At 42.7% G+C, this 10,547-nt stretch overlaps 1 long non-coding RNA gene across 1 annotated transcript; it reads left to right on the forward strand.

The window, feature by feature from the left end:
* The first annotated feature begins 2,211 nt into the window (after positions 1–2,211).
* LOC146579908 (uncharacterized) lies at positions 2,212–3,410 on the forward strand. The gene is made up of 2 exons (XR_014891677.1): positions 2,212–2,523; positions 2,922–3,410. It is a non-coding gene; the product is annotated as an uncharacterized LOC146579908 (long non-coding RNA).
* The last annotated feature ends 7,137 nt before the right edge of the window (positions 3,411–10,547 follow it).

The following is a 10,547-nucleotide window of genomic DNA, read 5'->3' on the forward strand; positions in this document are numbered from 1 at the left end:
AAATTTTGTGGTATCTGATTTTCAGCAGATAAAAATAAACCAAACCTACAACAGTCTTTTCCACACATGCAGTCATCACAGTCTGCTCAGAGAAACAAAGAACAAACAGGGAGGGGGTGACGTGCACCATTAGACTCATATGTACTATCATCTACAGATTGAGGAATCTGCAGTACTCTGAAACTTCCTTAATCCCACCCCAAACCCCTGATTTTTTTTTTGATGAAACTGATAACTCTGTAGGATGAACAAGGATTGCATAAAAAATGTGAGAAACTGAAGCATGTTTTAACACAGTCCCAACAGTGGTGGTCTCACAGGGGCTACATCGAGCTCTCCATCGGTGGAGGGTACTCAACCAGCCTGGAGGAGGGCCAAGGGATGGGTCCTGTAACCTACCACTAGTTGGTCCTCACAGATGACTCCCCAACAGGTTGGTGCACAGTCCATGAAGGCTCTCGGCTCAGCAGCTGTTAGATCAGTCATTGGTTGTCTCAGACATTTACAGTGAGGTCAATAAGTATTTGATCATCCTGTGATTTTGCAACTTCTCTTACTTAGAAGTGATGGAGGGGTCTACAATTTTCAGCATAGGTGCATTTCCACTGTGAGAGACAGAATCTAAAAAGAAAAATCCGGTAATCACATTGTATTATTTTCGAACAATTTATTTGTGAATTACTGTGTCAAATAAGTATTTGATCACTTGCTTATCAGCCAGATTTCTGACCCTCAAAGACCTGTTATTTTGCTTTCAAATAGTCCAGCTACACTCTGCTCATGATTCTAAATAAGTAGCACCTGTTTGAGGTCGTTAGCTGTCATAAAGACACCTGTGTCATCCTGGCACCAGCCAAGTCTAAGTAGCAACATAGGCAAAACCAAAGAGCTGTCAAAAGACGCAAGAGACAAAACTGTAGACCTCGCTGGAAAGGGCTACGGGTGCCACCTCTCTGGGGACATCTCAGGCCCTCCAAGGTTTGGAGGCCTATCTCCACCCACCACCACTTCCCCTGCCAGTGGCGGACTCCCTCAGACATCGGTGCGTTGGTGGTTCTTTGTGTCTGGGGGTGGGCGTCCGGGTACACACCGGCTCACTCCTTGGCGGCCGCTTATCGGGGCCTGGAGCCTGGGGCTCGCTCGGGCCACTTCGGAGGTGGGGTCCCCCCGGCCTCTCGGCCTGGGGCTCGGTCACTCAGGCACAGCTGGCTGCCGGCAGAGCTCACGGGCGCGTCACTGCAACTCCCCCTGGCTTCTGCTCCGCGGCTGCTGAATGACCCCTCATCTGGGACTCTCCTTAGCTCTTACTGGGACAGTGGCACGGCTGCCCCTCTGTTGGTCTTCCTTGGTCTCTTGTGTTCTGGGGGCATCTGGATGTCTGGAGTTTTGATCTCCTCCATACCTGCTTCATACCCTGGAGGACGGGGCTGTGGCCCCCCACACTCCCTAGCAGATCATTACATGGAGAAACCTTTGGAATGCAAGTGCGCTGATCCACACAGGTATGCACACAGGTGTACACATGGGTGTTCACAGACGCGGACTACAGCTTTCTTGGCTGCTGCCTCAAAGCACATTGTGCGCTGTCTATCTTGCGTGCTGCACAATATCATTTATTATTTAGTATCTACTGTTATCTACTGCTAGCTAGTTCATTGTGATGGTGCTTTTTTTTTTTTTTATTATGTTGCTCTTTGTTGTTTGCTTTCTCTTCTGTTTTTTTTCTCCATACAGGTGACCCAGGTGTTTTTTTGTTTTTTTTTCTTCCCCCCCTTCTCACCGTCTCTTCTCCCCTTTGGTTTTCTTTCTCTCCCTCTCTTTCTTTCATTCTTTCTCCCTGCCCTATCCCCAAGTCATGTCTGTCCCGTTTGTAGCAACTGAAAATAAAATAAATTCATAATTATAATAAAGGTCAATCAAATGGACCAATATGGCAAGGCCATGATGATCCACTTGGTAAAATAAATCCGCTTGGCATCTTTCTTGGCCTTAAGACAACAATTCTGATGGCTATAGATCCAAACGGGACACAAAAAAAAAAAAAAAAAAAAAAAAAGGAAAGGGCTACGGGGCAATTGCTAAGCAGCTTGGTGAAAAAAGAACAACTGTTGGAGCAATTGTCAGGAAATGGAAGAGGCTAACGATGACTGTCAATGTCCGTCGGCCCCACGGAAGATCTCTCCTCGTGGGGTTTCAGTGATGCCAATGTAACCCTGGTAAGATTTACAGCAATCAGAAGTACAGGGTTCTTTGAATGCATCGTAGTCCTTGTCTGATAGTTTAATTTCCGGGCTTGCCCTGAAGGCACCATCTGCAGCTCCGTGCGCGTGAAGGTGTGGTGTAGAGGAAAAAGGACGGCAAGGAAAAACTCCATGCTGCCGCGGAGCACGGTTTTTTCCAGTTGAAAGAGAGGAAAGAGGTTTAATTAACATTTGTGAAAGAGCTGTCGTTAGCGGTGAACCACAGACGGGTACCTACCTGAAAGGAGTCGGAGTATTTCTTTGAACTTTTTGAACTATTCTGGTGAGTTAGCCTAGCTCACTTAGCACCGCTATTGCAGTTCAATGCACTGGAAAAAATAACTAACCAGTCAGAATAGTAGTAAATGTGTTTAATGATGTTTAAGACGTGTTTTCATAGTATTGCAATGTTGTGACAGTTTTGTTTATTATGAGTGTCTAATGTTTTTACTTTCTTGGGTCTGCTAGTTCAGCCGCGGCCAGCTAAGTGGTTATGCGCAGTTCACGTGCAATAGCTGTGCTGTTACTGTAACTGCGGGTGATGCACAGTAATACGGTGTATTTACTTTTAATGTGTCACAAGATGCAAATTTATTTTAATATTTCAAAAGAACCAAGGACATTAGGAACAAGGACATTTAAGGAATGTGGACATCTAACATTCTGCGTATTTGTGTGCAGACTGGTTTTTTTTTGAGGTACAGTTCCATGGGTGCCAAGTGAGGAGCTGGTATCGTGGGTCTAAGACACTGTTGCTGCTGTGGAGGCCTTCTCTGTGTCAGGACGCCGACACGTTGATGCCTGCCGTACCAGGAGGGCGGTAGGGAAAAAAACAAAAGGAAGCCCACCTGAGAGATACCTTATCATTTTCTTTGCTACTTTTTCTCCGCCTGAGATTCAGGTCATTTTCAGTTCTTAACCCAAGACAGTGGGTAACTGAATAAACTGACACCATAAGGAACTGGACACTCACATGCTATTTTCTTTTCTTTTTCCTTTTCTTTGGGGTGTTGAAATATTGTGTTTCTTGTCTTACATCTATTTTGATTGTTTCAATTATTTTTGTGATGCATTTGAGATGGTTACTGCATTTGGAGGTATCCCTACATTGAGGATGAGCAAAGGGAACTGATCCAAAAGGAAATATATAAAGCAAACTTTGTTTCACAAGCCTGTGGTCGTGCGTGTTATGTGGGTTGGAAGTCTCATTGCTCTTACAGAGTTGCTACCGCCAATCTCCTTCCCAAACCTAGATTCGGATATTGTAGACATTGCACTTGGGCGAGCAGTATAGATCATCTCTTTATAGATAGAGGGACACACGTCCAGGTTACACCAAGAATGGTGAAGAATCAGCCCAGAACTACACGGGAGGAGCTGGTCGTTTCCAAGGCTACTATCAGTAATACACTAAGACATCATGGTTTAAAATCTTGCATCGCACAGAAGATTCCCCTGCTTAAGTCAGCCCATGTCCAGGCCTGTCTGAATTTTGCCAGGGATCATCTGGATGATCCAGAGGAGTCATGGGAGGAGGTCCTGTGGTCAGATGAGCCCAAAGTAGAACTTTTTGGTCTTAACTCCATTCACCGTGTTTGGAGGGAGAAGAATGATGAGTATCATCCCAATAATACCATACGTACAGTGAAGCATGGGGCTGGAAGCATCATGCTCTGGGGGTGTTTTTCTGCATAGGGGACGACTGCACTGTATTAATGAGAGGATGAACGGGCCATGTATTGTGACATATTGGGCAAAAACCTCCTTCCCTCAGTTAGAGCATTAAAGATGGGTCGTGGCTGTGTCTTCCAACATGACAATGACCCAAAGCCCACAGCCAGGAAAACCAAGGAGTGGCTCCGTAAGGAGCATATTAAGGTTCTGGAGTGGCCTAGCCAGTCTCCAGACCTAAATCCAATAGAAAATCTTTGGAGGGAGCTGAAACTGTGTTGCTCAGCGACAACCCCGAAACCTGACAGATGTAGAGAAGATCTGTATGGAGGAGTGGGCCAAAATCCCTCCTGCAGTGTGTGCAAACCTGGTGAAGAACTACAGGAACCGTTTGACCTCTGTAATTGTTAACAAAGGCGTCTGTACCAAATATTAACATTTTTTGACTCAAGTTTGACTTATTTGACACAGTAATTCACAAATAAATAGTTCAAAAATCATACAATGTGATTTCTGGATTTTTCTTTTTAGATTCTGTCTCTCACTGTGTAAATGCACCTATGCTGAAAATTGTAGACCCCTTCATGATTTCTAAGTAAGAGAAAAAAAATCACAGGGTGATCAAATACTTACTGACCTCACTGTAAATGCTGGAGCTGCAAGCTGTCGTCCTGGCACTCAAGTAAGTTCTGTTGTGTCTGCAGGGGCACCTTGTCATTGTCATAACAGACAGGGCAGAAGACAACCTTTTTCTTTTTTTCCAGGGAGTCAACATTTTTCCATCTGTTTGTCTCCCTGCAGAACGATGTCCCTCCCCTTGTGTGTGACAACCTGGCAAACCCTTTTGCCTTCCCTCCATACTCCCTCCTCCAGTCATTCCTTTGCCAGGTCCAGACCAAAGAGGTGGGGTTGATCCTGGTGGGCCCACTTTGGCCCCACATGGCCTGGTTTCCAACTGTCCCACCACTCAGAAAGGGACACCCTTTTCTGAAGGTCCTCCTGTCCCAGGTGAAGGGGGTCACTGTTCCACCTTTTCCCAGTAGGGCTCAGGCTGGCAGCCTGTTGTTAGGTGTAGCTATGGGTGGACTCAAGAGCAGAAAACACGGAAGTTCGGGGAAAGTTTATTTACAGTGAAAGGCTATATACAGGGAAGGAACGTATTTACAAGACAGGACATGTATGGAAACACAGAGCCAGGACGTGCAGGGTGAACATACACTGGTGGCGCTTATGATCTCAGGGGGAGGGATAATAGTGTTAGTGGTGTTTTACCGTAAACCGAAAAGAACACAAACGGGAAAATAAACAAGAACTGGAGAGCTTACTTGATACAGTCTGACATATAGACACTGGGGAAGTTATTAGAAGCCAGACTTAAGAGGCACGGAGGGAGACTGAGAGGTGAGGTGCTGGGACATGAACTGAATCTCCGTATAGACTCGGAGAAGATGATCTCCACAAGCTCCGGTAGGCGGGCGAACAGTTACACAGACACCCCTGAAAAGGACAATACTCTGACACTAGACGACCATCGTGCAGCTCCTTAGGAACGCTTCTGATGAAAGCGTCTGACGAGTAGCAGGTGTGCCAGAGGCTCAGTGAATTGGTGCCCTGCCTACCTGTGCCATAAAAAAGGAGACAAAAAAACAAAACAAAAAACACAACAATAATCCAGCTCCACAGTTGACATTATCCTGCAGTTTCTGTAGTCCCTGATCCAGCCTGATCCAGAAGTGAGAACACTACAGGAGTCTTTTACACCACCCACCAGGACTACTAATCCTTCTGCTGGTGGCTGTTGACCTCCTGGTGTGGTCCACCAGCTGGACCCCCACAGTTGACATGATCCTGCAGTTTCTGCAGTCCCAGCTGGAGGTGATAAATGTGCAGTTACCCTGCGAGGCATGGTGGCAGCAATCAAGGCTGTTCTCTTGGGTCATTTAGCACTTAATGAGGCCGACTCCTCCTTAATTTCCCAGTTTCAGATGGACACCCAGTGACTTACAAGTAGAAGGACTGGAATATTTAACAGTCAGCCAAGCAGACTAATTCATTGCAATAAATAACTAAATTGCGCCCTCTGTTGAATACCAGCTCTAAACACAACCCAGTGTTTATATTGGAGAGGTGTTTTTGCATGAGAAAGGTGGAGAATGACAAGGATCTGACTGTCTGAAGTTACACAAAGATCTGGTTTTGTGGGCAGAGAGAGTGACAGATTCTCTTGAGATTTCTTATTTCAAATATAATTACACTGTTGCAGTGATATGATGTAACCCAGGGACAGGGACCCTAGAAACAGTACAACAGTAAATTATTTCATTTTTCTTTTTAATGAAAATTATTAACCTATGCCCATAAATGTGAAAGAGAGATCTATATGTGCATGCAGCTAAATTTGTGCAGGTCCACCACGACAAACAGTCACGTGTTAGAGAGCACAGCTCATGCAGTGAGAACCTTGTGCGCTGTCCATGGTGCTGAAATTGTAACAGTTTAATAAATTTAATATTTCACTATTTCTGGACGTGTGCAATAAGATGTGTGTGCAAGATTTGATATTAATCTGATACCAAGTAAAATACAAGGCCTGTCTCACTGATACTGATACCAGTACCAATACTTTTTAATTATTAACTACATCATCAGATTGCTAATTCTGAATGAAGGAGTTTTCATGCCCATTAAGTTTTTTCTTTTGTCCTTTGGATTATTAATTAGTTAAAACCTGGGACCGAAATAAAAAACAATAATCTAGCACATCTAATAGTATTTTAACTACAGTAATCAGACAGTATCTTTTTCACATTTAGCACAACAGGGTAATTATATTGAATTAAATCTGAGTCATACTATGTTTGTTATATTTGTTTCAATTCCTGTAATTGTTTTCATTTAAATGTTTCAGTCAGATAAATGTATTATATCAATGTTTTAGCATAAATGACACTTTATGAGTAAGAATCAGCCGGTCCCACTTTGAAAATTAAAGTAATATAACTGAAATATTACTATTACCACAGTTATCTACATAGATATTCTCTGCTTACTGCGTTGCTGGACGGTCCTGGTTAGCTGAGCACACTCGATTACTTGTTTGCCTGGCACTGCTGAGTCAGTGACAGTAAAACATAAAACACAAGAGAGGAGAAGCAAACTGTGGCTGCTCTGTGACACCTGAAAGCAGCAGCATTTACACAGACAGCCAGGTTGCCTCTTTGATGAAACTGCAGCGGTGCACACAGGAGAACAGAAACTGAAGCATCAAGCTCATTACACTCGTATTGATCAACACTGATACAAATGCTGGTATCAAAATTATCAATATTTGAATCAATCTGCACATGATTACTATTTATTTGAGTCCAATAAAACTTTATTAATGAAACTGTATTTTTAAAGTGTATTAATGTAAATGCTTTGATCACTATGACATCCATCCAAGGCCTGATTATTTTCATGATAGGGTCCAAAGTCAATATCATTCCTCTGTTCTTCAGTCATATCAACTCTTCTCATTCCTTACAATAAATTATAAATGAATTAATGTCTCCCTCTATTGGCCACCAGCTGTAAGCACAGTCCAGTGATTGGACTTGGAAGCTGTGTTCAGAGTTTGACATGGGAAATATGGGACAAGGAGCTATAACTTTATATCCACACTGACACTTAAAGCCCGTCACAGGACCAACCTTGAACACTGATGTCTCTCTGATGTGGAGAATAGATGACTTCAAATGTTCTGTTCGCAAGATTTCGGGGAGCAATGAAGTGAAAACAGAATAACTAAATGAACATATCATAAATAATGATAAGAACAGCTGTTAGGAAGCTGGAGTTCATGGAGGAAACCCACACAGATGCAAACTAAAATGAATGTGCATCTAAAAAGTAAAATATGAGAACTTACATTAAACGACTTGATGGTTCTTTGATAATAAATAAATAGCTTCAAATGTTCGAGTAACACATGTAGCAGTAAAGTGAACACAGAGGCACTAAATAAACAGATCAAACAGCTGCTCATGAAATTCCCGCTGTGCTCTTTGTCTGAACTCCTTGTTTCCTCTCTGCTGTGTGAAGTTTGATGAGAACATGAATCAATCATAAATCTGCTGAAAGGAAGACTTGTGGCTCAAACCACAGGCTGTGTTTCCTCTTCTCTATGTGGCTCAGTCAGAAATCAGGAGCTCCTTTAATTTCAGTGCATAAAAAAGTCATGAAGCAGGAGAGAAAGTTAGAAACTATATTTTAAGTAGTTTAAAAGCGATTTGATTTTATGTGTCACACACAGAGTTATCATGGTCTTGCTGAACATGTGATTGACACTGTCAAAATGAATCGGTATTACATGAAAGTACAGGCCGGACCACCTCGAGAAAACTGGAAAAACTGCTACACAGTAAAAAGGCTGCTGAGCATCATCAGAGCAGTTGTTACTTCCCATCATGTTGATAGCTTTAGTTCATTTTGGAGAGCTTGAAGCTGTTTTAAATGACAATGAGTGCTTTTAAATGAAAGCTCTCTTTCAGTGGATTCATGCACAACACTGAACAGCTGTAACATGTACTCTCAGTCTGACACACAACAACAACAACACACTTTATTTATATCACACTTTTATTAACAAAGTTGTAAAGTGCTTCACAGAAAGACATTTATAATATATTACAAATAAAATAAACAATTAAAAAGATTAAAAAAAAGATCTACAGTACATTAAAGTAAATAGAAATTATTATCTAAGGGGAGAGAAACAAGTGAAACACACTAAACAATTCTTTCTGAAGGAAATATAAACTCAGGCATCAGGATCATTGCTTTGAATTCAAAATCTTCTCCTTTTCACTCAAAGTGACTTCAAGTATTTAAGAGACTTTAAAGAGAAAAAACAGCTAAAGAGCTGCTGTTAAGACTTTAGAGCTGTGGCTGAATTTGGATTTTGTCACAATCTGTGGCTGCAGACTCTGTGGCTCTTTGTAAGGACCCAAATGCAGACAACGAGAGACAAAATCAAAATTTTAACAAAGAAACGTTTTTCATGGCCAACAAACAAGAACCAAATCAGGTTAACCAAAAATAAATAAAGAAAAAAAAACTAAGCTGGGAAAGCTAAAACTTAAACTAACAGAAAATGTGGAACACTGGGAATACCTTGAAACACCTTGGAAGGATTGAGAGATGATCAGTGAAGTGGAAACACATTGGAAAACAGCTCTGATGAATTGAATATAACGAGACAGGGAAGCCAAACCAAACACACTGAACACGGGATGAAATGCTGTCAAAATAAAACAGTAAGGACACGAACGCACGAGCTTGATGCAGAAACAGGGATAAACAAACAGAGAGACAAAAGACGAAACACAAGAAGAAGACAAAACACACTGACACAACTAAGACACACGGAGGGCGAGTGAGCAGAGACATGGATGACACGACAGACTCTCATAAGCGACACAGGGATGAGACAAACACACAAGTGGAACCTCACAGACAACAAACCATAAACTGGAAATCAAGAAAACTCAGAAACACAGAAAGAACTAAACTCCTGCTTAAACTGTATAAACTTAAACTTAGACCATCTTCACACTTTCACAGAGAGACTCACAAAAGCAAAATAACCTCAGAATCTTTGGTCAACGACCCAGCACCCTGACAGATTGACATTATTGTAGTCAGAGCTCTCCTCTGCGTCACCATCTTGCCCTGTTGAGGTGATCAAATGAAAGCATTTCAAAACAAACACCTTCTGTTCTCTGCTTAAATGCATTTATTATCAGTGAGAATAATTACCAATAGGAATGGGTATCGAAAACCGGTTCTTGTTGAGAACCGGTTCCCACTGTTTCAATTCCTTGGAATTGTTTGACATTTTTGCAAACGATTCCCTTATCGATTCCAGTCGCCCCGAATGGCCTCACCACGTTGCGGAGCGTCATTTATCTGGCAGGAAACGGCGCCTAAGCGGCTTAAATGCTCAAAAGTTTGATTATACTTTATGAGAACGGATGACAACAGGGCAACTTGCAATACTTGCAAAGTAGATATTTCATTTAAGGGAGGAAACACTACGAATATGCAAAAGCATTTGCTCACAAAACACGCGATGACCTTAAATGAATGTCGTGATTTTAATTCCGCTACGGACTCGTGAATCTCAACCCAGCAGCAGCGGTAACGTTTGCACGTCCTCTCCCGTTAACACGGCAGGTAAATAATCAACTAACAGTCCATATTATGTTAGCGCAATCTGCCTTATTACAAAACCTGCTATTACTGTTCATTTAGGTGACCATGGTGAGACAGACAGAGTCTGGCTGGCTCAGATGCTTGCAGTTCTCGCTGCAGTCTACTGGTAGCGTCTCCTTTCAGGCCAGGATAGACGAATGTCACTGAGCAGTGACTAAGTTTGTGGTAAGAGAGAGGTAGCACAGTGGCTAGCACTGTTGCTGCACAGCATGAAGGTCCTGAGTTCAATTCCAACATCAGGCCGGGGTCTTTCTGTGTGGAGTTTGCATGTTCTCCCCGTGTTTGCGTGGGTTCCCTCCGGGTACTCCGGCTTCCTCCCACCGTCCAAAGACATGCAGTTTGTGGGGATAGGTTAATTGGATAATCCAAATTGCCACTAGG

This window comes from Mchenga conophoros, linkage group LG3, assembly GCF_057382185.1.
Source record: "Mchenga conophoros isolate Kocher_MC1m ecotype Shallow Benthic linkage group LG3, M_conophoros_male_GT1.1, whole genome shotgun sequence".
In the NCBI taxonomy this organism is placed as follows: Eukaryota; Metazoa; Chordata; class Actinopteri; order Cichliformes; family Cichlidae; genus Mchenga; species Mchenga conophoros.